At 36.5% G+C, this 26,279-nt stretch overlaps 1 long non-coding RNA gene across 1 annotated transcript; it reads left to right on the forward strand.

The window, feature by feature from the left end:
• Positions 1 to 20,303: 20,303 nt before the first annotated feature.
• Positions 20,304 to 21,280, forward strand: LOC145611830 (uncharacterized). Its single transcript, XR_014106471.1, has 2 exons — positions 20,304 to 20,610; positions 21,084 to 21,280. It is a non-coding gene; the product is annotated as an uncharacterized LOC145611830 (long non-coding RNA).
• Positions 21,281 to 26,279: the final 4,999 nt, after the last annotated feature.

Genomic DNA, 26,279 nt, shown 5'->3' on the forward strand with positions numbered 1-26,279 from the left:
TGCCTTCTACTTCTTGTGCTAGCATAGCTCCCATTGTCTCTTTGGTAACCGTCAAATATAACCTAAGAGGTATTCCGGGGAGTGCTGGTGCTAATACGGGAGGATTTGCAAGATAGGCTTTGATCTTTTCAAAGGCTTTTTGGCACTCGTCATCCCATATCACTGGTACATTCTTCTTGAGCTTCTTGAAGATTGGTTCACATATTGTCGTCAGTTTTGATATAAACCTACTTATGTATTGCAACCGGCCAATAAATCCTCGAATCTGTTTCTCAGTCTTGGGCAGTGGCATTGACATGATTGCTTTGATCTTGGTTGGGTCTACCTCTATTCCACTAGAGCTTATGACGTAACCCAAAAGCTTGCCTGAGGTGACTCCGAAAGCACACTTAGATGGATTCAACCTCATATTGTAATTTCTTAGCCTTTCGAAAAATTTCCTTAAAGCTACTTGATGGCCTGGACGGTCTTTTGACTTTACAATCATGTCTTCGACATATACTTCGACTTCTTTGTGCATCATGTCATGGAGTAAGGCAGTTGATGCACGTTGGTAAGTAGCACCCGCGTTTTTCAACCCGAGTGGCATTACCGTGTAGCAGTAAGTGCCCCATGGTGTTATAAAAGTTGTTTTCTCCATGTCTTCTTCTGCCATGAGAATCTGGTTGTAACCTGCGTATCCATCCATGAACGAGATAAACGCGTGATTTGCCGTGTTATCTACCAGAATATCGATGTGTGGCAAAGGGAAGTCGTCCTTTGGACTTGCCTTATTTAGATCTCGATAGTCGACACACATCCTTACCCTTCCGTCTTTCTTCGGAACTGGGACGACATTGGCGACCCATTCGGGGTATTTGGATACCTTGATGAAACTTGAAGTTATTTGTTTTTGAACTTCTTCTTTTATTTTAAGTGCTACGTCGGGTTTCATTCGACGTAACTTTTGTTTTACGGGTTTCATTCCTGGAATTAGTGGTATAGTGTGTTGAGCTATTTCTCTATTAATGCCTGGCATATCTTCATATGACCAAGCAAATACATCGATGAATTCTTTAAGTAAGTTAATTAAATCGGTTCTTTCTTGTTTATTCAATGTTAATCCGATTTTAACTTCTCTTTTATGAGTTGAATCATTTGAGATATCAACTGTTTCAATTTCTTCAATTACCGGTGTTTTCTTTTCGTGTGTTTCCATTGCTTTAATAATTTCTTTGTCTTTTTCATTGTTAGTTAAGCAATGCTCGTCATCTTGGGTTAGAGAAGAACACGAGAAGTAAGGAGAATGAGAAATATTATTATACTCTGAGATCATTACATCAAAGAGTGATATGTCCTTAGGGATTGGATCACTAACTATCCTAGGAGAAGAAACAGGAGGGGAAGGTGTTACTACTAAAGACATAGAAGACTCTAAAGGGAAAGACTCTGACTCAAACGACTCTTCAAACATCGGTCCTTTCGCTTAGAGTAGTCACTTCGATAGTCTTGCGCCACCCTTGTAGTGATCCTTCAGCTGGAGTAATTAGCTTCGAGGGAACGAAGCTTTCACTTTGTAGGACTGTTTGAATGGGCGAGGAGTTATCCTCTTTACAAGTTGGCTCATTTTTTTCTCGCCCAAACAGTAATCCCATGACGTTAAAGTCAAAGCATGGGGGTACTTTCTCCTTGTAGACAGAAGTTGGGATTTCATCAGTGAAGTAGCAATCCAAGAAAATCTCGAATCCCGGTTGTCTTATGCCGTTTACAACAAATGGCTCGGGAAATTCATGGCATGGATAGTCCTCTCCTTCTTTTATAAATTGACCATTAAGCGTAAGAGGGTATTGATCCATTGGGATTGCTTTCTTTTGAATGCGAGCGTCCCTACGTGCTTTTAACTTTTCCTGGGCTCGCTTAAGATCTTTCAGAGTCGGTTCGAAACCAAGTCCGAAAGTGTCTAACTTAGGGAGGCCAGGTGACTCCAGCGGTTTTGCCATTCCTTTCTTCTTTCCTATGGTCATCCCAGGAAAATGTCCTTGTTTCTTCAGCATGGCATTGACAATCATGTTGGAATGGGGGTCATGGCAAAGAGGGGTCCTTTCATCCTCCTGGATTAAGGAGACTTCTTCGTTAAAGCCCCAAAATCTTCATCATCCTCGTCATGCTCCACATTAATGATTGGATTCTCTATATATTTGATCTTCATAGGCGAAGCATCGATGGTGATTGGAATTCCCCCAACTATAGCTTTTACTTGTTGGTGAAGAGATGAAGGGACGGCCTTTAGATCATGAAGCCAAGGGCGTCCCAACAACAAGTTGAACGAAGCTTTAATATCTACTACTTGGAAAGTAGTAGCATGTTCTATTGCTCCTGCCGTTACATTTAGGGTGATCTTGCCAAGAGTTTGACGACGAGTGTTGTCGCAGGCCCTTATTCCTTGTGTAGACGGAGTTAAATCTTCGTCCTTTATGCCGAGCATCCTTGCAGTTCTAAGTGGACAGACGTTGATCGCCGATCCATTGTCTACAAGAGTCATAGGAACATTCATCCTCTTGCAAACTACTGTGAGGTTTAATGCCTTGTAATGTTTGTCACCTTCTGGGGGTAAATCTTTGTCAGAAAAAGTGATCAAATTAATCGGACTGGGAAGGTCACTTGTGAGTAAGTTGGCTAATCCCTCAGGAGTAGTGTCAGAATCTATCCCAATTTTGTCCAAGGCATTCATTACAGCCAACCTATGTTCTCGAGATGTTGCCAAAAGTTTCCATACATTCATCTCAACTTTTGTCTTCTTAAACTACTTAAAAATATCATTGTCTTCAATGATAGGTATGGGAACTTGTTGTGTGGTTGGCATAGGTTGTGTTGAAATGGGAGGTTGCATTCTCCCGGATCTTGTGAGGACGTCTATCGATGAGTCTTCTTCAGCCCAAATGTCACCTGTGGTGTATGACACAGAAGGTGTAGGTCCTACTAGGTCCTTTAGATAGACATCTTCTTCATCACTGTCCCAAACTCCATTAATGGTTGCATCCTCTTCTTGTTGAACTTGGACTAGTTTCTTTTCATCAATCATTTTCTGAACCAAATCCTTGAATTTGAAACAGTTTTCTATAGTGTGACCCCCTGATTGATGATACTGACATTAATATCTATCCGTCCTTTTCAACGATTTGAATGGTCTCGGTTCGAGAGGTTTGATCTCGCCACTCTCGGAGAGAATTTCGAACATTTGTGTATATGGAATCCCAATTGGAGTGTAGATTCTATTGCTCTTCTTGGGTTTTTCAGTGACTTGTAAGGGAAAATGTTTTGCCTCATAAGTCGTTCCCTTGCTAGCTAGAGGTAATGAGATCTTATTAGCTTCCACAAGATCTTGAATGAGGTTTTGAAACCTGTAGCATTCATCAGTGGCATGACTGTTTCCTCGATGGTATTTGCAGTAGGATTTGGGATCCCACCTTGGAGATCGCTTTTCTGATATTGGATCCTCTATTGGACCAATAGGTTTGATTAGTCCTTGATCATAGAGACGATCAAAAATAGCATCATAGGTCATTCCTATGGGTGTGAATTCTCTTTTATCTTTCGGAAGTGGAAGCTCATCATATTTCTTTTGGAATTCGTTCATAGCTTTGAGAGCTTCACGTAGTAGATGCGATACCTCCCTCATAGACAGTGTGAGCAATTGTATATCTTCCTTACTTGCCAGTTCTGGAAGGTTATCCTTGACATCGAAAAAGATTTCCTCTTCCTTTTCTATGGCACGACTTTCTTTGACAGGTCTAATGAGAGATGAGGGGTCAACCTCGTTTTCCTCGTCAGAAATAGCCAGGGTATGAGCGAGAGGTGCATTGTAAATTCTTGGCTTCTTACTGGCAGGGGGCAATGGCAGCTTGTTGTTATTGATTAAGCCTTGGATAGTTTCCTTAAGCTTCCAACAGTTTTCGGTGAGATGGCCCCTACCTTGGTGATACTTGCAGTGTGCATTGGGGTCCCTAAATGGTCCAATAGGAGTTATAAGACCTTTTGCATTTAATCGATCAAATGCGGTGTCATAACTCATGCTAATAGGAGTGAAGTTCCTCCTAAATGGTTTCTTCTGTCCTTGATTGTTCATAGCAAGGACTTCTCCTAAATTAAAAGTGCTAACGTTGTTTGAGTGGGCGGTTTTGGAAGAAGAAGGATTGTCGTTCTTCTTTCCTTTCCAGCCACTGTTGGAGTTACTATTGGCAGCTTTTAACTTAGCCAAGTCGTCTTCAATATTGATCCCAATATCATAAACGGCCTTGAAGGTATGGAGATTATTTTGGTATTTGAGATGCTTGGAATATTTTTCTTAAAGATTTTTGATGAATAGCCTCACAGATTCTTTTTCACTTGGAACCTCAATCATCTTAGCTGAGGTTTCCCTCCATTTGTTAAAGAAAGAGGTAAAGCCTTCATTCTCTTTCTGCTTGAGGATTTCAAGTTCCCTATGGTCAGTCTCGACTTGCATGTTGTACTTGTATCTATCAACGAAAGCGTTTGCTATAGACTCCCAGGTAGAGGTCTTTTCATTCTCGAGAGAAAAGAACCATTGTTGGAAAACGGTCTCGAGAGATAGTGAGAACAGAGAAGGGAACACCTTCTTATCAATACCCTTGATACTCATTATTGTTTCGAATGCTCTTAAATGAAAGTAAGGGTTGTCAGTTGCTCTGAATTTTGGGATGTCGTTGGCGTTGAACTTCTGCGGAAGAACTTTTTTGTCCACCGAGACCCCTTGTGATGTAATCTCTTGAAACTTGTAGTCGCTAGACAACTTGCTTAGACTCTCTTGCATGAGGTCCATCTGTTGTTGCTTCACGGGATCATCGATCTTGAGTGCGAGAAGCTTCAGTGTCTCAGTCATGGTACCAGTTGGTTCTTAAGATCATTGACTTCTTCTTGTGTTGCCATTATAGTCTTAGCTTTCCTCTTACGAGCTATGGGTTTGTCGAAAATTTGGACTTGTACGAAGAGGTTGTCTTTGATTAACCGTCCTTCCTTTCTTGACCACGTGCAGTAAATTAACCATTTTGCGTTTTAATTACTTGACTCGAATCAACTTGACTTCACGATTTATTTTAAGGAGGAAAAGAGAAAAAAAAAAAAGAAAAAGGGGTGCATATTTTTGGCAAAAATAATGTACATATTTTTAGGAAACTAAATATAGTTTTTTTTTATTTGGAGGATTAATATCCGACTTACCCCCTTAAAAAAAATGACAGAAAAAACGCGCACACAAGACTCTCTTAAACATGGTCAAAGTATGTGTATTGGTGTGTGCGCTGAGTGTAAGTGACATGCTTGGACTCTTGTGTAAGACCATGGGACTTAGTGCCTAAACTCGATCATCGACTCAAATAAGTACTATTGACAGCAAAATTTAAACGAATTAATTAGCAAACTGATTAATTAGACTCTAGGTGATGACTCGACCAATAATCCGAACTATCGGCCAAACGACAGGACTGGCGTCACACCGTGGAGCTTGGCGCCAGACGACAGAGCTGTCGTCAGGCGCTACACTTCATAGTGTGGCGCTACAGCTTAGACCTTGGAGCCAATATTAGAGCTTCGATCTGGGACAGTTTTCGGTGTTATTAGTCAATTGGGGTATGCCTAAAGTCGTACTAGGTCAATTCCGATTAAAATATTAGACTTTAATGACTCAAATTAATTAATTAATTAATTAATTAATAATTAATTAATTAATTAGGCAAAGTTCTTTAAGCCATTAATTTATTTAATCTCAACACAAGTAAAACAAACGGTTAAGAGAAACATAGAATATATATGTGCAACAAATAATGCACAATTAGTCAAGTAGGCAGAATATGATGCAATGCGTTTGAAACCTAACCATGGCTCTAGTTCTCTAAAGTTCGGGATATGGTTTAGTCAATAGAGGGTACATGGTTAATTGTCTGGATGCACCGCGCGGAAGCCTAACCGTGAAGGGTTGGCGCGAGTGGATGGGACACCGTGAGATTTAGAAAAAACTCGCTTCCATGGTTTGGTGAATTCAACATCTCGGATGTACCCTTTGTTGCACGGAGCGTTCAATCGGGTAGATGGAGCATGAATTCCCAGAGGGTTATGTCCATATGTAGAACACATATGGGTTTCAGAAAAGTGAGAAAAAATTCAATCAGGAAGCAGGATCGAGCAAACAATACGAAAAACCGGTCGAAATTAGAACGCATATTTCTGGCTCGGTATTGGGAGAAATTGGCGCCAGCAAACAGAGACTGGCGCCAGCTTTTAACTGTAGCGCCTGGCGCCAATACTGGCGTCTGGCGCTACGACTAAAATGTTGGCGCCAAGCTCTGGCACCTGACGCTACTTCCCACATGCCTCAGCAGCTTTATGTGCTCGATAAAATTTTCCAGTTTCGCGCGGTGTTATTTCAGTCCTAGTTGTGAAAGATATTTTCCAAATTTCCTACGTGTAAAATCTTATGTTTTTAACTCATTACGGATGGTCTTTCCAATGAGATCTTTTTTATGCATATGACAATAATGTTAATCAAAATTACGCACATGAAATACTTAGAAAGTTTTGAGTCTCATCCACTCATTCTAAATCATTGCCGAAACAAATTCAGGAATTAAAATAGAAATCCTCCCCAGTGGAGTCGCCAAAAACTGTAGGGAATAATTTCAAGCCTTTAAAATCCCACTAGCTTGAACCCCACTGTGATCATACACTAAAGTACGGTGGCGTCCAAAAGGGAAGAAGATAGAGCAAAAGAGTCGCCAACAAGTTTTTTAAGGAACTTGTAAACCGTTCACGAGGTGAAGGTTACACCCCTTAAGGACCCAAGAGATCGTCAACTCCATAAGGTCTAGAACCAAATAAGGGTTCGGGGATGAAGGTACAAATCCAACCTAAAAGAGATTGAACCTGCCCTAATAATAGGCCTCTACTTTATTCTGATCGTATTCATGTGCGCTTTCTAATAAACATGCAATCAATAGGTTTAACCCTAAACCTGTTTAATCTATGTTGGTTGAATTTAATGCACAAATAAATCTATTATTGGCGATCACTTGAAATTATAATCAAATTAACCCTAACAAGATTATTAATTATCTTATTAAGCGTGATTACAAGTACAAATTCCCTTTAAACATGCATAAAGGTGTGATCAAGCAATAACAATAAATATCATCAAGCAACAATAATAAATAATATCATGAATAATAAAATTATAATCATAACAATAATAATCATAAATAAAATAATCATCATCAAAATAATAATAATAATATTCATAATCATCATAAATTATAACAATTATAATCATAATCATGTTCATGTTAATATTAAAGCATAATAATAATAATAGCAAGATCCTAGGCATGATACTAACAAGATTAATAACAAACCCTAGCATGTCACTAAGCAATAAAAATCAAATCTTTAACCCTAACATGATACTAACAATCATAAGTATTAGGAAGAACGTAGGAAGCATCGCAACAATCATATTTAATATATTTGATATTATAACCTTTTCCCTAAACATGATACTAGGAATATCATAATAACAATTAAACATGATTTCTACATCATAACATCAATAAAAACCATTAAAGTACTTAATTTGATGCCTTGTACCTCTTTCTAATAACAAAATACACACGTTAGTAACTTCAAGGAAAAAAATAAACAAACAATTAAATTAAATAATTGAAATAGAGATTTGGGACCAAACCCTCAGAAATTAAAACCTTTCGCATATAGGGCGAAGGTAACTTCGAATATGGATAGGTCTTTCTAGATTTTGTGAATGCGGAATTTTGTATGAAAAAGCGAAGTAAGAATTAAGAGAAAGAGAGAGAGATGAGAGAATTAGAAAACTGATTGTCGGTGAATAATCGTGAGAATTGGTGAATGAAAACGGAGTTTTCAATACGTTATTTATAGAGAAAATCAGCCAAAAAGATAAAATAAACAAAACAGAGTCTGACACATAAAAAACAGAGCTGGCGCAAACCCTGGCTAACTGGCGCCAGGCACCAACACCAGCGCCAGGCGCCAATGGCTAGCGCCAGGCGCCAAGCCTGGTTCCAGGCGCCAAAGCCTGGGGTCAGGCGCCAAGCCTGATTTTAACGCGTTTTCAAAAATCAGATAAGTTTGCCGTACTGGAGGATAAAATCATATAATTTCTTCGAAAATGCTATTTAATTTTGATTAAAACTCTGAAAAGTCAACAAAACTCAATTTATCAATGCTAATTGAATTAGGAATGAAAAGAACCTTCTAGAAGAATCTAGAAAACTAAAACCATTCCTAATTGAATTAGGAATGATAAATCATATTAGGCCCTCCCCTAGATCATTGGGCCGTATATAAGGCTCAAATCGGACCCAGTTTGGTAAATTGGTCATAACTTCCTCAATATTCATCGGAATTGGGCTTATAATATATCGTTGGAAAGCTCTTGTCAAGACCCATCCAACTACACTACTATTGGACCCATATCATGGACCAACCAAACTGGATTGGCTGTTTTCTTAAAATAAGTTTTCAAAAACAGAGAGAAGAGAAAAGAAATTAAAACTATCCGCAACACTAGACTTTCCACACTTTCACTTCATTCGATTATGATTCGACGTGAAAGGTACTCATCACTAGACTTTCCACACTTTCATTTTCGCAAGTACGGTGTATGATCACAGTGGGGTACTTTAGTGTACGAGTTATTCGGGTCGGGACATGGGCCGACTTTTTAACTACCCGAGAAACCGGGTACCCGCATTTTTGGGTACCCGAAATCCCGGGTACCCGGATTTGAACACCCCTAATAAAGATTATAATTTCATATTTATAATTGTTGTTAATTTTTAAGATTTTATAAATATAAACCTAGGGTTTTAATTTATTTAATTTGGGATTTTAGGGTACTTATGATCAATTAATTTGAGGCTTTTGTTCCTATTCAAATTCTATTGATTAATTAAGCATAAAAACATGTTTTAAAGGAAGTTTTAAAGAGTTTTAATCAAATTTATATTGTTGGAAGTTTATTTAAAGAATTAGTGTTGTGATTTTAATGAAAAGGGGTCTGATTACCCATTAAAAGAGAGATTAATTAAGGGTTTTTAAATAATTTTTCAGATTTTTATAAAGTTTTAAACTTGCTGTAATTTCACGAAAAAAAAAAGTGTAATTTAAGGTTTTCATGAAGGAAATTTTAAGAACTATATATAAACTTTTGATTTTAATTAAAGGGAAGGTTTAATGTTGTTTATTAATTGGATGGTAAAGGTCTTCAAGTAAGTTAATACTGTTGTAAATTTGATTGTTTGGGTATTGATTGAAGTTTAATTGTTTGGTTTAGGAGAGGAGTTTATATAAGGTGATTTCTAGTATGTAAAGTGGCATATCAATTCATTTACTCAATGTACGAGTTACGAAACCTTGCTTTTAGGTGCATGTTTAAGGACGGATCGAGAACTTAGTATTATGTATAGGGATGACTGGGCTAAATTGTTTGGTTATACATTGTGATTTCCGTATGATGTGCACTATTCTATATTGCAAGTATTGTTTATGCTCTAATTATGCAAGGTGCGCTTAGAGGCAAAGGTATGTGATTGGTGAAATGATTCATTTATTACTCATTCATGATTATGGAAAATAAAATGAGTAAATGAAGAATTTAAGTCTTATATGACGAGGTTAAAGTTTTGGGATGCCTTATGCATTCAAGGTGTTTATACACCGAGGTAGTTAAGGGAATCAATAATTAATATTTCTTGTCACTAATAAATCAAGAATTGAAATTGGAAACTTGCTTTGCTTAATCGAATTGATATTGGATTTGGATTTATTGTTTGCATATGAGTCATCACCAAGTCTAAACTTGTAAATCATGTAAGTGCAAGATGGATGAGCAATAAAACTCTATATTTATGCACATATGGAGTAATGACAATCAGGGGTTAGGGTACACGGGGTATTAGCCGTGCACTTTTCTCGAGGCCGTCTGATCTACGAGTCTCTTATTTCAAATACTTTTCAAAACTAGGAGTTAGATGAGATCGCATACTAGCTACGGTCACGGAGTCGCGCTCGTGGTCGTTGGATGTTTTATTGATGTTTCCGAAAGGAGTTAGATGAGATCTCATACAACCTTGTCTATTGCTTAATCCAATGAATAAAAATGACGAGTTAACTACTTTGAAATAGTGAAGTCTTAGTAAATTGGTAGTTGAGTCGTGTGTTGAGTCTACAATTTAATAATGTGTGATGATTGGTTATTAGTAGCATGCTAGGAATTTCTTATTATGTTTCGCAGCTTGTATGTACTCAGCTTTGCTGATTACGTGCTTTTGTGTGTCTTTCTTTGGTCATGGACTTCGCCTTTCAATGACCTTGTGATGATCCAATTTTTACACTTGTAATATTAGGGAGCAGATTAACCACAGGTTCTTACACATGCAACATTCATATCTAGGTGGTGGGATCTTGAGTGGAGTGTTGATTGCTTTTCTCATTTTTATTGCTATTTACTTTTGAAGTTATTTAAACTCAATTTCACTTTTATACTACTTCTATTGGTTTGAGTTTTGAATAAGGGCCTTAATAGTTCCAATTTGTAAGACTTAACTTGGTTTTGTTTGTTGGTTTTGAAACTTATTTATAATTGATTTAGTTTTTCCGTTGCTAATTTCTTATTAAGCTTTAACGTTTGAACACGTGGCGGTGGCACGCCGGTAATTTTCTTGAATATTATTCAGGGTCCTCACAGGTTTAAAGAGAGAATTATTGGGGTGTTACAGAGCTTCACTGTCATTTTCGATGGGTTTTGGTGGTCGGGGTGGGCTGGGTGGTTAGTTTTGTGGGTCGAAAATGGGTGATAGAGGTTGAACGACCAAAGTGATTGTGAGGGGTTGGTCGACCGGTTTTCAGCGGGGTTAGGGGTAGGGTTAGGGCTCTGCCGAGGTTAGAAGGAAGGAAAGGGTGGCTGAAATTATTAGTTTTTTTTAGTTATTTTTTTATTTTTTTTATTTTGGACCATTTACGTGTTGACGCATGGCAATTAAAAAGAAATGAAAAAAAAACTTTTTCAGCAAGTTACTGGTCATTGGGACCAACTGACCCCATAGTTGGAATTATTAAAAGAAAATAGTCCATAATTGGAATTATTAAAGTGTATTTTTCCTTTTATTAATACTAAACTACCCTTTTTCTCTAGCAAAGGGTGATAGATTTTGGGTAATTTTTACACTACATTTTCAAGTTTACAACAATATACCCACTACCTTTAGCTACTAGCCAATATATGAATTAGTTTTGAGAGGGTTTTTTTAACCTTTTTTTTTTTTTTTTGAAGCAATTTTTAACTTTTACATACTTGTTTCTTTCTTGCAAAAATTATAGGATTAAATTATTGGGGAAAAAATTAAAATGAATATAAAGATTTTTTAGAAAATAACACCACAAAAATCACAAAAAATTTGATTATAACACCACATATTTTAAAACTTTTATTATAACACCACCAAAAAAACCCAAAAATTAGATTCACCACCACTTAGCAGATCTTTGGATGGAATCCGTTAAGTGGGGTCCGCCATGTACATGTGTCAGTTGTTTATTGGTTAAAAAAAACAAATTAAAATTTTAAAAAAATCCTAAACCCTAACCCAATCACCAACCACTACCGGCTTCCCTACACACTACCGCCGGCCAGCCCCACTACCGCAAGCCCAACAAAGCCGGCGATAAACTCCATTGCCCCACCAACCCTTCCCTCGATAACTCCATCGCCCCAACAACCCTTCCCTCGATAACTCCATCACCCTTACCACCACCGTCGCCGAATCACAACAAAATCACGGCACCATCACTTACCACGACATCATCACCACCACACCACTTACCACGACATCATCACCACCACCCTTGCTGAACTCAGCCATAAACGTCGTCGAACCGCCGAAACCCTAGCACGCACCCAGGCCATACCCAAACCCACAAACTGCCCTACTACTCTCACCCTCACCCTCACCTTAGTCAACTACACCCAAACCCGTATGTACCTAGAAATAGGGTTGTACACAGTTTGGTCTGGACCATAACCAAACCAGACCAAATCGTATTTTAGCGGTTTGGTTTGGTTTACGGTTTATAAAATTATGGTTTGGTCTCGATTTTTTTTGTAAATATGGTTTATGGTTTGGTTTGGTTTTGCAAAAATTATAAACCAAACCAAACCGTAAACCAATAAACCGTATTATAAAATTTATATAATTTTTAAATAAAAAATTACTTATTATATATTAAAAAAAATTAAAGAATAAATAAAAATACCATGAAAAATAAATAAAAACTATATGGTCAATACTATATAATTAATGACTATAATATAGTACTCCGTATGAATATTTTTTATTGTTATGTATTATTTTTATTATGTATTAGCACTTGATTAGTTGATTGTTATTTTTATTGTAACTTTGTAGTACAATTTAATCCGTTTGGGCTACTTATTTAAACTTTATATAAATTAATAAAATATTATTTGACAATATTTGAGGAAAAAATATCATCACATCATAAACCGCAAACCAAACCGCACCAAACCGTATTATTATGGTTTGGTTTCAATACTAATATGGTTTGGTTTTGTTTGAAAAATTTACCAAACCGCATTTTGCGGTTTGGTTTGGTTTGGACTCAAACCGCACCAAACCAAACCATGTTCACCCCTACCTAGAAACCAAATCGACTTCTGAGCGTTCGATTACTAGCGGCGAATTTCGCGGTGGATTTTGTATACGCAGCGATTGAAAGGACTGTGGTGGTTGTCGCGCGGTTATGAGGGTGGTGATTGGGCTGATCTCCCTGGTTTTGGTGGGACCGAGGGTGTCGGTGACTAAGGATTGGCGTCCGGCGGCTAGGATTGGGCTGCCGGTGTTAGCTAGGGGCTAGTTAGGGTTGTTTTATTAATTTTATTTATCTTTTTTTAAACCAATAACTAATTGACACATGTCCATAATGGTCCCACTATCGAATTTCATCCAAAACTTCGTTAGGTTGCGTTTGGATATGCGGATTTCGTTTCAAATAATAAAATTCAAATTCCGAAATTGAAATTCTACATTTCAAATTCAAACCATTTGTTTGGGAAATATGATAATTTCAAATTTAGGATTTCAAATTCAAATACTTGTTTGGGAAACAAGAGGATTTCAATTCTAAATTTCAAATTCTAGTTGTTGTTTAGGAAACAATGGAATTCCGAATTCTAAATTTCAATACCTAAGTTCCAACTTAACTCTTATTATCGCTAAAATTACGACACTACTACTCATCAATACACAAAATGATCCAATCTAATTTTTGATCATCGGGTAAATTTTTCAGCATGTCAAATTCCTCGAGGGTGCCATTTAAGAATCTCTTAACCGCCCTCAAAGCTTGGTGTCGAGATATTTCAAGTACACTAGACACTTCCTTGTAGATTTCTTGACTAGTTGGCCTTGTTGATTTACTCACGTACTCCTTTAAAGATTCGGCAACGCTAGCTACTCACAGCATCTACAAGACGATCCCTTTTTAACCTTTTTTTTGAATCTCCGGAAGCTGTTTCTGATGTACTTGCATTATCATTTTCATTCTCCATTGCTGCAGCAGCTTCTTCATGCTGCTCAGCACCATCTCCTACTGCTCTATCAGGTGCAAACAAGGTACAAATGTCATCCCAATTCTCGATGAATTTGTTTTGATACGCAGATGCAGCAGGCGTTTCCTGTTAACAAAAGAAGGTCATACAAATTCAGATTACAAATGCCATATTCTAAGTATTGCAGTAACAGGGAAGTATAGCAGTAATAGGGCATTATAGCAGTAACAGGGTAGTATTGCAGAATAGCAGTAACTTCGAACCACTTAACTCAAAACTTTTGTTCTTGTTGAGCACATAACTGATAATTCAGATAAGCAGCAGAAGTAATGATACATCGCTACATTAAAAGTAAAAGGAAAGAATGCAAACTAACCTGACAGCTTACTACCTAACCTGACAGCTTACTAACTAACCTGACAACTTACTAATTCACATTGTGACTCTTGTATATTCAAATCAGACATCCTAAAACATTCATTCCAGACTATAAATCTATAAGTGTCAAACCAGAAAGTAACTTACAACATGCACATTAGCAGACAGAAACAACATATATGCAAAGAGCCTGATACTATTAACAGCATATATGCAATTCACTTTACTCATTAGAAACACTTATTTGGTTGTGAAAATAATTATTATAATACCTAAATTGCAAGAAGCTGATCCATAAAATAGTACTCTTATAGACTACAAATCAGCTCATAAACGTCATTTACAACAAGTTGGCTAGATTTAGGAATTAGGATCCAATAGACCAATATACATATGCTATGAATGAATCAAGTTCAGGGAATGACCATCAGGGATGGGGGGCAGTGTTACTTCCAAATCAAGTTCATTGTTCTGTTTATAAACTGAATTTCCCATAAGTGGACGAAAATAATAGGATGACAGGATAAATGAGCAACTAACATCAACATAATGACAATCAACCATCATCTAACAAAGTATCAGCTACATCAACACAATGACAATCATATCAACAACCATACAACTCTCTACAACTTGCAAACATCGTACTAACAAAGTTTTTGTCAATATACTATAGTAGCAATCATTCATCTTTGTTAAAAAAACTGCTACCATATCCTTGTATATAATTTTTTATATAAAAAAAAAACGATAACGAACAACCCCAATTTCCTAAATCGGACATTTCACCAACTAGTCTCGTAGCTCTTATCCATCAAACAAAACAAAAATCAAAAATTAATTAAATTAGCTGCTTAAAAAAAAGACGCACGAAAATTGAAAACCATATAAACGAAGCATGTGAAAATTAGTTGCTTGCCTAATGAGATATCAGTAACATTATGCATACTACATGTATGTTTCAGATGAATCAGAGTATTACTACTGCCTTAAGAACACTCCAATAGAACAACATGAAAATCAATTGATCATAGCATTTCAAATAAGAACACTCAAATTTCCAACATTCAGAGAGCAAAGATACTATTTTGTAAGCAATTTCTCACTTTCACATTTCATCGAACACCTAGAGTGTGCTGAAATACTAGCATTTTACCACACAAATCAATTAAATTTATAGTAAAAATGAACAAAAAAAAAAGAGTGAAAAAAATCAGCAGAACTTATCAATAAACCCTAGATTATGAAATTGATATTCGATTATTTAAGAAAAACTATCACATGAGCCGATTCAATGGAGGAATCTGCTACAATGGAGTGCGTCGCTGCTACACTTTGACGGAGGAGAAAGAGCTTTAATGGAGGAGAAAGGAAGAGGAGGAGAACTGGAGAAGAGAGTACGTGAGAGAGGAGAGAGAATTTGAAATGACCAGATTTTGGGTTGGATTTAAAATTCTAAAAGATTGATTAATTTTTTAAAAGGCATGGAATTGGAATAATTCTAAATCCAAATTCTTGGGCTAGCCAAACATTACATTTGGCCCAATTCCAGCATTTCAAATGAAATGCCCTTATCCAAATAGGCCATTAGTGAATAGTAAAATCAATTTTATTTTTTTTCTTTTTGTTTTTTGTTGGTGTTATAATAAAAGTTTTAAAATATGTGGTGTTATAATCAAATTTTTTTTATTTTTGTGATGTTATTTTCTAAAAAATCCTAAATATAATAAAGATGTGTGTGTGGAGGAGAGAGGGGGGTGTTGTTCTATTGAGAAAAGGTCAAATGATCACCACATCCAAGTTGTATATGAAGTATTAAATTTTCCGACTTTTGTGAACTTGGCCCAATAAGCCATTATCCAATTTGGGTAACAGTAGGTTTCCAACTGGCCACTAACCATCTCTAAGGGTCATATTTGAATGTGCATAGTTTGTATACTAGCCTAAGTCATTGACCAAATTATGAGGCAAATCTAGCACCTAACCAATAAGCATTTGATGAAACCACTAGATATTTATGTGGTGTAAGCTGGTAAAGTCGTAGAGGTATTAATTAATTTCAAGTGGTACTCTAAAAATTTTCAGTGGTACTCTACAAAGCTCCTAATGGTATCATTAGCTAATCAGAGCATTTTTGTAATGCTCCTTTTTCTTTCATCCATATGCTTTTGCCATTCTTTTTATACAAGTATTATCCAATAGTTACTATGTACCCTTATTAAATACCTAACGGTTTAGGCGTTAAGATTTCCTCAAGATTATTTACTAATATGGAAATCAACGAAACCCATTTTGATTACCCTCTCTCTCAAGATGATATCCCATTAATTAATTTATTTATTTTTTAGTCAAATTTATAGTTTCGACATCGACCATAATTCTCATTAACATTTTAAAAATAAATTTATCATAAGAGATTTTGTGTATTTGTTTAAGTGTATACATTTTTTTTAAAAACCAGTTTAAGTGTATACATTTTCAATATCAACTTTCTAAAAATTTTATTTAATGTATATACACTTAAACTGGTTTTTAAAAAATGGATCCCATATCGAAGGATCTTCTTGAGACTATTCTTGGTCGAAAGTCCACTTCTCAAATGACTTGGGATCGTATCAAGGAAATATTTCAAGATAACAAAAGTACGCCAGCGGCGTACCTTGAAACTCAACTGAATGCGATTCATCTTGACGCCTACCCAAACGTCATCTTATTCTGCCAGCAGCTTAAGAGCATCTCTGACCAGTTAGCGAACGTCGACTAGCCCATCTCCGAACAGAAGTTGGTGCCCCGTCTCGTCGCCGGTCTTAATAAAACAGATTATGACACCGTTGCAACTATGATTGCCCAAACTAACCCACTGCCCTCCTTCAATACGACCCGTTCTCGTCTACTTCTCGAAGAATCGCGGCGCAAAAACGATAATAGCACCCCCCCCCCTTCTTCCTTTGTCGCACAGCAACAAAGCTCCGCACCATCCAAATCCGCCAAACAACAACTTGCTGCAACCGGCGGAGGGCATGGTGGCGGTGGTCGAGGGCGCGGCGGGGGTAAGGGTGGTCGGGGCAGGGGTCGCAGCCAGGGACGTGGTGGCCAAGGAGGCCAGGCTCGGGGTGGACAGCAACAACAATCCCAACCCTCGCAAGCTCCCTCTTCTCAGCAACCTTATGGACCGATTGGTCAAGGTTGGGCCCAACAGGGCACTTGGCCCAATCAGCAGTACCCGTGGCCTCAATGGGCAACTCTACCATCCCCCTTTCCTACTATGGGCCATTTTCAGCGAAGGCCCAGTGCACAAAATCCACAACAGCAGGCTTATTACATTGGTTCTCCCATGTACGGTCAACCCATGACCCCAACGAAGCTCGGTAGTGCTTATTCAACACCGGGATTGTCCTCACCGGATAATGGATGGTATATGGATTCGGGAGCTACTTCTCCCGTTACTCATACTTCCGGTAATCTTCTTCCCTTGTTTCAGTTAAGCACTAATAATCATATTTTAGTAGGCAATGGTCATCGCATTCGAATTACTAGTTTTGGTCATTATAATTTCCCGAATAAATCTCTTGCCCTTAAAAGATGTCCTCATTGCCCTTCAAATTATTAAAAACCTTATTTTAGTCTATAAATTTACCTCTGATAATTCGGTTTCTATTGAATTTGACCCTAATGGTTTTTCTGTGAAGGACCTTCGAACGGGGAGGGTAATCACCAGATGCAATAGTTCAGGGGATCTCTATCCTATCACTACTACTGATCCAAGCACATGCCTTGCCACGTCCCTCACCACTATCGCTCCTACCACTTGGCACGACCGCCTAGGACACCCGGGAACAGCTTCTATAAGCTACCTTAAAAATAATAATTTTATTAGTTACAATAAGGAGCTAGACTCCAATTTTTGCATTTCTTGTCAATTAGGGAAACATGTTAGACTTCCTTTTTCTCATTCGAATAGTAATACTTATTGTGCTTTTGATATTATACATGCCGATTTGTGGACATTTCCTATTCGTAGTAGTAATGGTCACAAATATTATTTAGTGCTTCTTGATGATTTTACTCATTATATTTGGGCTATTCCTTTAGCATCTAAATCTCAAGCCTACCAGAGCTTTCTCATCTTTAGACAATATGTTTTAACTCTATTTGAACGGCCTATAAAATCCTTTCAAAGTGACCATGGTCGAGAATTCGACAATGACCCTTTTAAAAAATTTTGTCTAGATAATGGTATGGTTTTTAGATTCTCATGCCCTCACACTTCTTCACAAAATGGTAAAGCTGAAAGAATGATACGCACTATTAACAATGTCAAGCGCACGTTACTATTCCATGCATCCCTACCCCCTTCTTATTGGGCTCATGCCTTAGAGACCGCTACATATCTATTAAATATTTTGCCAACCAAGTCCTTAAACAACTTGACCCCGGCACAGGCTCTCTTCCGCACTAACCCATCTTATGATCATATTTGGGTTTTGGATGTCTATGTTTCCTAAACTTGACCGCCACGACTCCTCACAAGCTAGCTCCTAAATCTACCCCTTGTTTTTTTTAGGATACCCCTCTAATCATCGTGGTTACAAGTGTCTTGATCTTTCAACTAATAAAATTATTATTTCCCGTCATGTAGTGTTCGACGAGTCTACTTTTTCATATAAAAACTTAGCTTCTTTCAAATTAAAGGATTATGAGTTCCTTGGGTATGATGACCAATCCCCACTTCTTTCTCATCCTTACCTCCAAAATAAGCTCACATCAGCAGGCCCAACTCCTCACCAACCCAACCTTATCCATCCTCTGGCACAAACCTGTCAGACCTCCCCTGGCCCAACCCAATCACTTCCCTCCCCTGGCCCAAACCCGTCAGCTCACCCCCCCTCCTTTGCCTGCTGGGCAAGCGCAAGCTGGATCCTCAGCGGCCCAACCAGTGAGACCCCCTTCCCGCCTTTTGGGCCTGATCAGTCTGCCCCACACCAGCGGCCTTATTTCTCCAACCACAGGCAGCCCGCACTCCCCTTTGCCATCCTCGCCACCTACCTATTCTCCACCACCTATGCGTGGCATTCCTCCCCTACAACCTACTCGGCCACCTCCTCCGTCCCCTCCTATAACCCGCAGTCAGCGGGGTATATTTAAGCCAAACTCAAAATATTGCAACCTCACTGTTCAAAAATCAGGTCCCCCTCACATCAAATCACCTCTTCTAAAATCATATAAACAAGCTTTAAATGACCAAAATTGGAATGCGGCGATGAATGATGAGTATAGTGCTTTAATTAAAACAGGGACATGGGATTTGGTGCCTAGACCTGCGGGGGTGAATATTGTTAATTGTATGTGGCTATTTAAGCATAAATACAAGTCTAATGGTGACCTTGAAAGGCACAAAGCTCGTCTTGTATGTGATGGCAGGTCGCAGGAAATTGGTGTGGACTGTGATGAGACGTTCAGTCCGGTAGTTAAACCGGCCACTATTCGAACTGTTCTAAGTTTAGCACTGGCTAAAAGTGGTCGATTCATCAATGATGTCAAAAATGCCTTTTTACATGGTGATTTGCAGGAAACTGTTTACATGCATCAACCTCCGGGTTTTGTTGATCGGAGGGCACCCTCTCATTTGTCGGCTCCGCAAAGCTCTTTATGGTTTGAAACAAACTCCCAGAGCTTGGTACCAACGTTTTGCAAACTTCCTTATCAAATTGGGTTTTGTCATTACTAAAAGTGACAACTCTCTTTTTACTTTCCGGCAGGGTGATGATATGGCATATTTGCTCTTATATGTTGATGATATTCTTTTAGCTACCTCATCTGACAGGTTACGCACAGGGATCATCTCTCAGTTACAAACTGAGTTTCCCATGTCTGACTTGGGGTCTCTGAGTTATTTTTTGGGTATTGCAGTAACCCGAAAACCTTCTTATTTCACTAGTAGAAAAATTGAAAAAGGCACCGCTCAATGGCCACCGGTTTTTGAAAACCGGTGGCTTAAAAAATGGGCGGGATTAGGCATATGTACATTGCCACCGGTTCAAACCAAACCGGTGGCATAAATGATAAAGGCCACCGGTTTTGAACCGGTGGCAATAATCAAATAATAAAAATAAAAAAAACCACCATTCTTTTTCCCCTTCCTTTATATACCTAACCCTAATCTTCTCTCTCCTCTATCACCTCTCCTCCTGCTCTCCTCCTTCTCTCTATCTCCTTCGTTCTTACTCCCCCTCTCTGTTCTCTCTCTCTCTACCCTGAATCTCTCTCGTCGACCTCCTCCTCTCTCCTGATCTCTCTTCTCTTTCTCTCTCCTTAACCCTAATCTTCTCCCTCTCTCGCGGTATCTTCCTCTCTCCTTCGTTCGGCTCGTCCACCGCCGCAACAACAACCACCGCCGCATCAACAACCACCGCCATTAACCATCAAGCTTATTGTCGCACTTACTCTCTCCTCGTGATGAAAATATGGGTTTTCTGGTCTAATTCGACCATGAAAACTCTAGATCTAGAGTTTTCATGGTCGAATTAGACCTTTATAACACAAATTCAAGATAATTTCGGGGGTTTTTGCTGAAATTCGAGGTAATTTCTCTTTTTTCTTACTTTTATTTTGTTTTTTGTTATTTTTGGTGGAGTTCATGGGTTGTGGTGTTTGGTGGTGGTTGTGGTTATGGTGGGTGGGTTTTTGTTATTTTTGGTGGAATTCGAAATTGATTTTTTTGTTTTTTGGGTTTTGGGTTTTTGATTTCAAAATTTTTCTGTTTTAATTTTGGGTTTTTTATTTCGAAAATTTTCTGTTTTTAATTGATAATCGAAATTATTGGGTTTATTTAATTTTTGAAATTTTTGGGTTATTTGATTTTCGAATTTACTGGGTTTCACTGAGCGAAAATTTTGGGTTTTCATCCTTTTCTCTTTCTGTTTTTTTTTTTTTGAAGCCTTTTCTCTTTCTGTTTCATCCTTTGCGGGTGACCGTATACATGCATGAGTTTCTGGGTTTTTTTCACATTTTTTTTTTTTGAGTTTTATTAATTTCTGGGTTTTAATTGATGCAGGTGTTAATTGATGTTGGATTCAAGACTTTCATTTTGGAATATTGTTATTTTTTAATGTTGTAATTTTTTTTTTGTACTGTATAATTCATTGTAATTTTTTTTTGTACTTAATACTTCATTGTAATTTTTTTTTTTTTATTGTACAATAACAATCTATTATTTGAATATAAATGTGAGTATATTTCATTGCGCTCTTATATTGATTGTGATGTTATTTGCCTTATATTTTACCGAGTGTTTTTTTTTAATTATTATTATTATTGTAGCAAATAGCCGAAAAAAAAAAAGTATGTTATTGCCACCGGTTAACCGGTGGCATTTATATGTAATATACTAATATCATAATAAAAAAAAAAGCGGGAAGCATAATTGCCACCGGTTAACCGGTGGCAATACTTGTTTTTGCCACCGGTTTTGAACCGGTGGCTTTGCATTAGACTATTGCCACCCCCCAAATGCCCACCGGTTCAAAACCGGTGGCATAGGGGGGTTTTGAACCGGTGGCCAATTGCTTTATTTTACTAGTGTTTGCTACTTTTGCAGGAAAAGTATGCACAAGAAATTTTAGAGCGTGCAGGGATGGCCTCTTGTAAACCTGCCGCCACTCCAGTTGACACTAAGTCCAAACTTAGTGTAGATGCAGGACCACCGTTTCGGGATCCTACTTTGTATCGCAGTTTAGTAGGTGCTCTTCAATACCTCACTTTCACCAGGCCAAATATTTCTTATGCGGTACAACAGGTGTATCTCTTTACGGATGATCCACGGGAACCTCACTATGAGGCATTGAAACGCATTATGTGTTATGTTCAGGGTAACATTGATCACGGTCTACATTTATATCCTACTGTTTCACATCGACTGATTACTTACACTGACGCTGACTAGGGAGGTTGTCCCGACACCCGTCGTTCCACATCGGGCTACTGTTGTTTCCTTGGGGACAACTTCGTATCTTGGTCATCTAAGCGTCAACATACATTATCTAAATCGAGTGCAGAAGCAGAATATCGAGGCGTCGCAAATGTTGTCTCTGAGGCGTGTTGGCTCCGTAATCTTTTACTTGAGCTACATTGTCCTCTACGGCAGGCTACCATTGTTTATTGTGATAATGTCAGAGCTATCTACCTTTCTGGCAACTCAGTACAACACCAACGCACCAAACATGTGGAGATGGATATTTATTTTGTTCGAGAAAAGGTTGCATTGGGGCACGTTCGAATACTCCATGTTCCTACTAGATATCAGTTCACAGACATTTTCACTAAAGGCCTACCGCGAGAATTATTTCTGGAATTTCGATCCAGTCTTAGCGTACGACCTCCTCCCGGTACGACTGCAGGGGTGTGATAGATATTATATTTAGGATAATATTTGTCGCAAATTAGGATATGTTTAATGTATAATTTGTATGTTTATCGTATCTAGGATTCCTAACGTGATTAGGTCTAGCGTTGTAAACTCTATATATTTGATCAATGGTACACACTCCAGATTGAGGAGTTTTCCTGATATCCAACATTTACGATTTAAGATACATCTTAAAAGAATATAAAAGTCAAATGAAATAATTTTTAATGAATAAATGGAGTATTCTAAGGCGGCTGAAAAATGAGAAAAGCCGTTGTAATCTTATCAAGAGAAACTACATTTCCTTGGATAATCGTCTCACAACTACATCATCCACTCCTTTTTACGTAAAAGCCCATACCATAGTGTTATAAATTAAAGCAGAATTTTGTTGTAGCAATTATGTAATCAATTCCAGTGAAATTCCAATATCAAAATGTTTGTAGTACAACTGTCACACAAGCTCCTCAAAATGAGTTGTTCGTTCCAAAGACAATTTTAACGCAATCCTCGCAAGATAACTTTAAAAAGTACAGATATATGCAAATCTTTAAGACTTGCAAATCTAGCTTAGGACTTTATATAATACGAAGTAATTTAATATATCTTCTAATTAGGTGTTGATTTAGATATAGCTAGATATGTATAATAAAATTGATAATGCGTTAAATGGTGTTTTTAATGTTTGATTCAAGTTAATTTAATTTAATGTCAGTGGCCAGATTCAACAAAAGGCCTTACTCGGGGAAAAAAAAAAAGTTGATATAAAATTGTTTTGGGCTATGTTTTTCCATAGCTAAGTTCAAGTCGATTACAACAATTGATAAGGCTGAGGGGATGTCCCTATTTCTCATAGTGAAAAACAAAATTTGTTTCTCATATGTCAATTTCGTAAATAATTTAAACCAACAACTTTATTCAATTGTAAAGCCCACAATAATGAAAAAAATGTTGATTTATTTACGAAAATACCCCCATGAGAAATAAATTTCATTTCCAATATGAGAAACGGGGAATTTTTCATTGATAAGTGTTTTTTTTTTATAATTAATTCAGTACCTATACTTTTAGAATTTAGACCCTAATTATCGTACATAATTTTCCAAAAAAAATAAATTTGGAGATTTTAGATGAAAAGGCAAGTAAGAATATTTTGTATCGGTTCTCCGACAATTAAATATATTATGTAGACATAATCACAAATATTTTACTTACTCCGTATATATTTCACACTTATTTCACTAAAGATCAAGAATTTATCTCATGGGCCAAATTTGATTCAAACAACTTGTTTACAATCGCTAACCCAATCACATAAGTGTGTTTATAGTATATATAACCACAAAACATAATTAAAATTTTGCTATGTTGTCTCTTATTAGCATATCAACATCGAACAAAGAGTGAGATCTAAAAGAAAGATAATAAAATAAAGAATGAATCATAAAAATGAATAGGAAGAGAATAATAGCACGTGGGAGTGCATTAATTCCTTGGATGAAATCCTTAAGAAGGTACTAGGCACAACTAATCATGAGCTAATTATAACTTAGTCCTTTAATATTTTTAATTAAAATCCTTGGATTAAAGTCTAAAAGTTGCCTAGAATAAAAGCTTTTGAATTATTAATTTCTTTTTATAGTATGTTGATGAAAGAAAGAAGTAGACATAAGAAAGCAAAGGGTGCAACTTTTCCGTCACTCAAACGAACAAAAAGACGTGAATACAGAACCTAATTCGTACCACACCATCACTTTTGGTATCTATCTACTTCTCTTTGCTGTTATTCTATAACCAACTCTAACCCAACCTATTCTCCCCACTCTCAACCAACATTAATTTTAACTTTCATATATTTATATAAAATATTTTATGTTGTTAAGATTTACTAGAATTAGATGTACATATTCTCCCCACTCTCAAGTCTATATTATGCAATTTATTATGTGATTAATTTAAAATACTAACATGTCATCGAAATATGATTTTGTAATAATATCTATATACAAGGATCACCACGTTTACATAATATTGTGCACGTAATGATGGGTGAAGATACATAAGCATAATCAACAAACTTGAGAATGTAGACTAACATGATTCACTAACAATGACTTTGCAATATATGCGAGAGGAAATTTTTATTGATCTTAAGGATATATATTAATTACAAAGTTTAAATTTAGTGTGTAGACTTAAAAAAAAATAGTGTATAGTGTGGGTTGAACCCCAAGATCTATATATATATATATATATATATATATATATATATATATATATATATATATATATATATATATATATATATATATATATATATATATCAATTATCAAATCTAGAACGCACAATATAAGAGGACCAATTCATCTAAAAGATTAATCTTATGGTTAAAACCCTAGAATTGGATTTATACTCTATTGCACTTCCTCACATACGTATGAGTCATTTGAGCTTAAATTGAGGATAAAACCTATTCATTAGAGATGGATGATATTGAAGAAATCTTTCATTAAGGACTTTAGAAGTGAAATTGTATTAGTTTAGGTGTTCATCAATATAATTAAAATAGAAAAATCTTCTAAAATTCACAAAGTATTTAAATAATTGATTTAATGTAGATAGAACCTATATATATCAAAACTAAAATGTATTTATGTTAATACACGAGATACGTTTTTTAATGTTTAGAGAACAAGGGCCAGTGATAAGAATCAATCCCAAAATCACCTAGAAGCAAGATGTAGAGAAACTCTAACTACTTGAGCTATCCCTTACCCTCAATACGGATTTGTCCTTGCCAAAAATTAACACTAACTATGTTTTACAATATACATGCACTATTTTGAATTATATTTTTACACCATTTATTTATAACTACATTTTTTGTTGTATATGTATATATATTTATAAAGAGTTGTTTTGTGCTGCAAATTAGAAGTTAGAAGGTGATGAATTGATGATGCTCGGAGATGTGAGATGATATGGTGGTGGAACTTGTGAACGTAATCTTTGCTATTGTTGACAGATTTTCTGTTTTTTTTTTTTTTTTGGCCGTATTTTAGGTGCTCAAAATATCATTAACTCGTCTCGCTATTGTTGAAAAAGACTAAACTTACTTTGTTCATTGACCTTGAATAATCTTATCCTTTCTTAGTCATTGTGACATCACATACATTTCAACTATGAACGTTTACGATTAAAACCTCTTAATTACTAATTTACTTTTAGCTTTGTCATCACCCTTTGTTGTTGCTCTTTGTTAATAAATTGTACTTAATTAGTTAAATCATTGGTTTTTAATACACAACATATCTCCTTGATACTAATAACCGAGAAATTCACGAAGATAAACTTAAAAACTAAAAAAAAAAAAAGACATTTCCTCTTATTGATGTTAAATTATTTTGTTTGTAATTTTCTGTAATCTCTTTCTTAAGGGTGTGATAAGAGGACTTTTGTTGTGGTAATAAAAAAAATTAAGGATGTTTTTTCCCTAAAACAATTATTTTTTTGCGTACTCTTATAATTAAGCTACTCCGTATCACAAAATGTTGAAAATTAACCCTAAACTTTGAAAAGTACTAATTAGATTTTCAATTCAATTTGCAAAACTCATGCATTTAAGTGATTTAATTAGATGACATATAATCATGTGAACATTAGTGTTTTCTTTTTAAATATAATCTAATTTTGTTTGTCAACACGTACAAGACTAAAATGATGTAGCTTAGTGTATTACGTATTACTTAAATGTAAACAAAAAAAAAGAAGTATAATTAATTAAAATGAGCTACATAATGTGACTTAAAATTCTAATATTAATACAGATAGTTTACAAATGATAA

This window comes from Chenopodium album, chromosome 3, assembly GCF_948465745.1.
Source record: "Chenopodium album chromosome 3, dcCheAlbu1.1, whole genome shotgun sequence".
Classification (NCBI taxonomy): Eukaryota; Viridiplantae; Streptophyta; class Magnoliopsida; order Caryophyllales; family Amaranthaceae; genus Chenopodium; species Chenopodium album.